The following is a 5030-nucleotide window of genomic DNA, read 5'->3' as shown; positions in this document are numbered from 1 at the left end:
ACTTTAACACTCCCCTCACTGAAAAAGATCCTCCAAGCAAAAGATCAACAAGGAAATAAAGGCCTTAAATGACACACTGGACCAGATGGACATCAGAACATATTCAGAACATTTCAGAACATTTCATCTCAAAGCAACAGAATACACTTTCTTCTCTAGTGCACATGGAACATTCTCCAGAATAGATCACAACCTCGGTACTAAATCAGGTCTCAACCAGTATCAAAAGATTGGGATCATTCTCTGCATATTTTCAGACCACAATGCTCTGAATCTAGAACTCAATCACAAGAAGAACCCAAGTACATGGAGACTAAACAGCATCCTTCTAAAGAATGAATGGGTCAACCAGGAAATTAAAGAACAATTGAAAAAATCATGGAAACAAATGATAATGAAAACACAACAGTTCAAAATATGTGGGACACAACAAAGGCAATATTTCCTGAGAGGAAAATATATAGTGGTACAAGCCTTTCTCAAGAAACAAGAAAGGTCTCAGGTACACAACCTAACCCTACACCTAAAGGAGCTGGAGAAAGAAGAAGAAAGAAACCCTAAACCCAGCAGGAAAAGAGAAATAATAAAGATCAGAGAAGAAATCAATGAAATAGAAACCAAAAAAACAATAGAACAAATCAATGAAACTAGGAGCTGGTTCTTTGAAAGAATTAATAAGATTGATAAACCTCTAGCCAGAGTTATCAAAAAGAAAAGAGAAAGGACCAAAATAAATAAAATCATGAATGAAAGAGGAAAGATCACAACTAACACCAAAGAAATACGAACAATTATAAGAACATACTATGAGCAACTCTATGCCAACAAATTTGACAATCTGGAAGAAATGGATGCATTCCTAGAAACACATAAACTACCACAACTGAATCAGGAAGAAATAGAAAGCCTGAACAGACCCATAACCAGTAAGGAGATTGAAACAGTCATCAAAAATCTCAAAACAAACAAAAGCCCAGAGCCAGACGGCTTCCCGGGGGAATCCTACCAAACATTTAAAGAAGAACTAATTCCCATTCTCCTGAAACTGTTCCAAAAAATAGAAATGGAAGGAAAACTTCCAAACTCATTTTATGAGGCCAGCATCACCTTGATCCCCAAACCAGACAAGGATCCCATCAAAAAAGAGAGCTATAGACCAATATCCTTGATGAACACAGATGCGAAAATTCTCACCAAAATACTAGCCAATAGTTTTCAACATTACATTAAAAGGATTATTCACCACGACCAAGTGGGATTTATTCCAGGGCTGCAAGGTTGGTTCAACATCCACAAATCAATCAATGTGATACAACACATCAATAAAAGAAAGAACAAGAACCATATGATACTCTCAATAGATGCTGAAAAAGCATTTAACAAAGTACAGAATCCCTTCCTGATCAAAACTCTTCATAGTGTAAGGATAGAGGGCACATACCTCAATATCATCAAAGCCATCTATGAAAAACTCACCGCAAATATCATTCTCAATGGAGAAAAACTGAAAGCTTTTCCGCTAAGGTCAGGAACACGGCAGGGATGTCCATTACCACCACTGCTATTCAACACAGTACTAGAAGTCCTAGCCTCAGCAATCAGACAACAAAAGGAAATTAAAGGCATCCAAATCAGCAAAGAAGAAGTCAAACTATCACTCTTCACAGATGATATGATACTATATGTGGAAAACCCAAAAGACTCCACTCCAAAACTGCTAGAACTTGTACAGGAATTCAGTAAAGTGTCAGGATATAAAATCAATGCACAGAAATTAGTTGCATTTCTCTACACCAACAACAAGACAGAAGAAAGAGAAATTAAGGAGTTGATCCCATTTACAATTGCACCCAAAACCATAAGATACCTAGGATTAAACCTAACCAAAGAGGCTAAGAATCTATACTCAGAAAACTATAAAGTACTCATGAAAGAAACTGAGGAAGACACAAAGAAATGGAAAAATGTTCCATGCTCCTGGATTGGAAGAATAAATATTGTGAAAATGTCTATGCTACCTAAAGCAATCTACACATTTAATGCAATTCCTATCAAAGTACCATCCATCTTTTTCAAAGAAATGGAACAAATAATCTTAAAATTTATATGGAACCAGAAAAGACCTCGAATAGCCAAAGGAATATTGAAAAAGAAAGCCAAAGTTGGTGACATCACAATTCCGGACTTCAAGCTCTATTACGAAGCGGTCATCATCAAGACAGCATGGTACTGGCACAAAAACAGACACATAGATCAATGGAACAGAATAGAGAGCCCAGAAATAGACCCTCAACTCTATGGTCAACTAATCTTTGACAAAGCAGGAAAGAATGTCCAATGGAAAAAAGACAGCCTCATCAATAAATGGTGTTGGGAAAATTGCACAGCCACATGCAGAAAAATGAAATTGGGCCATTTCTTTACACCACACACGAAAATAGACTCAAAATGGATGAAGGATCTCAATGTGAGAAAGGAATCCATCAAAATCCTTGAGGAGAACACAGGCAGCAACCTCTTCGACCTCAGCCGCAGCAACATCTTCCTAGGAACATCACCAAAGGCAAGGGAAGCAAGGGCACAAATGAGCTATTGGGATTTCATCAAGATCAAAAGCTTTTGCACAGCAAAGGAAACAGTTAACAAAACCAAAAGACAACTGACAGAATGGGAGAAGATATTTGCAAATTACATATCAGATAAAGGACTAGTGTCCAAAATCTATAAAGAACTTAGCAAACTCAGCACCCAAAGAATAAATAATCCAATAAAGAAATGGGCAGAAGACATGAACAGACATTTCTGCAAAGAAGACATCCATATGGCCAACAGAAATAATGAAAAAGTGCTCCACATCACTCAGCATCAGGGAAATACAAATCAAAACCACAATGAGATATCACCTCACACCAGTCAGAATGGCTAAAATTAACACGTCAGGAAATGACAGATACTGGCGAGGATGCGGAGAAAGAGGAACCCTCCTACACTGTTGGTGGGAATGCAAGCTGGTGCAACCACTCTGGAAAACAGCATGGAGGTTCCTCAAAATGTTGAAAATAGAACTGCCCTATGACCCAGCAATTGCACTACTGGGTATTTACCATAAAGATACAAACGTAGTGATCCGAAGGGGTACGTGCATTCGAATGTTTATAGCAACAATGTCCACAATAGCCAAACTATGGAAAGAACCTGGATGTCCATCAACAGATGAATGGATAAAGAAGAGGTGGTATATATACACAATGGAATACTATGCAGCCATCAAAAGAAATGAAATCTTGCCATTTGCGACAACGTGGATGGAACTAGAGCATATCATGCTTAGCGAAATAAGTCAATTAGAGAAAGCCAACTATCACATGATCTCCCTGATATGAGGAAGTGGTGATGCAACATGGGGGGTTAAGTGGGTAGGAGAAGAATAAATGAAACAAGATGGGATCGGGAGGGAGACAAACCATAAGTGACTCTTAATCTCACAAAACAAACTGAGGGTTGCTGGGGGGAGGGGGGTTGGGAGAAGGGGGGTTGGGTTATGGACATTGGGGAGGGTATGTGCTATGGTGAGTGCTGTGAAGTGTGTAAACCTGGCAATTCACAGACCTGTACCCCTGGGGATAAAAATATATTACATGTTTATTAAAAAATTAAAAACTAAAAAAAAAAGAAAAAAATGGAGTCAAATACTTGTCCAATCTTACTGTACATTTCCCTATGGTTTAAAAAAAAAGGAAATTATACAACATATACACACATATAGTTCATGTATTATGTTTTTGTATCTATGTGCTTTGAAGTCTGAAGAACACCATTCCAATATAATTAAGTACTTGATATTGTTATTGATATTGATATTGTTAGAGAATCCTTCCTGAAGAAAATATTGTCACTTCAGTTCACTCATGTGTGGGTTCTTGACTCCTTCATCTGTGACCCTGTCAGTATCTTTGTTGAAATATACTTAAAAAAATTCTGTTTTGACAATCTTTTACTTACATCTCTTGTGTTCAATGTCAACTTCATTGATGTCATTATGTAACAAATATCTGGAGAATTTGGAGGTTGGCAAAACTGTGGAAAACTCTTTTTTACCCCATTTACTATACTCTTAAACTGAACTCTAGAATATGAAGAATCTCTGCATATGAATTCAATGTGGTTTAAAATTCCTAACAATGCCTATAATCTAATATAGTCTATAATATAGTCTATAATCTTCTGTATGTTTCTTTTTACCCTGAATTCCCCAGGATAATTCTTCTAGAAATATCTTTGAAAAATATTTCATAATTCTAATATAGTATGTTCTGATTTTTCTATTTCATGTTCTTGCTCTTAGCATATGTAGTTTCTCATTGAAATCGTATATCATTTTCTACTTTGATTTTAATTTGCAATTATTATACAGTTCTCCTCATACTACTACACGTCCCATAGTTTATTTAATTATGTGACATTGTGTTAATTTTTCCAAGTGACATTTATTTGACTCTTCATTGGGATATTGATATTGCTTCCAATTTATACTCTCACAAGTAACAATTTTGAATAACTGATATATGATAACATGATATTGTCCCACACACTAGAGATTATCATTGCTATTGATAATTTCTAAAATGTTTTTTTCAGCATTTTGTGTCCATTTATTAGCTATTTTTATTGCAGAATAATTCTTGACTGTCATTAATTCTTCCAAGTACACAGAATAATAAGAAAAGAAAATTAAAATCTGTTTCCAAATTATTGAATCTGTCATCCTACTCTCCAGATATAACCCCTTTTGTTTTTTTGATATGTCCTTTTAGAAACATTCTATCAGTATCTTTGCATGTGTATCTCTACAACTGTTTTCTATATACAAGTATGGCCAATATTTCAAGGTTGATGATATTGTAGAAAAGCTGATGAACATCCAGACAAACAGAACAATTACTGTGTGACATTGTCTTATTTTCTCACTTGATAACCTTTTGAAAACAATGTATTTTATTAAGTGCATATACTTCTTATCACAAGCCACG

This window comes from Mustela erminea, chromosome 9 (genome assembly GCF_009829155.1).
Source record: "Mustela erminea isolate mMusErm1 chromosome 9, mMusErm1.Pri, whole genome shotgun sequence".
In the NCBI taxonomy this organism is placed as follows: domain Eukaryota; kingdom Metazoa; phylum Chordata; class Mammalia; order Carnivora; family Mustelidae; genus Mustela; species Mustela erminea.
Note: the sequence above shows the minus strand (reverse complement) of the source record.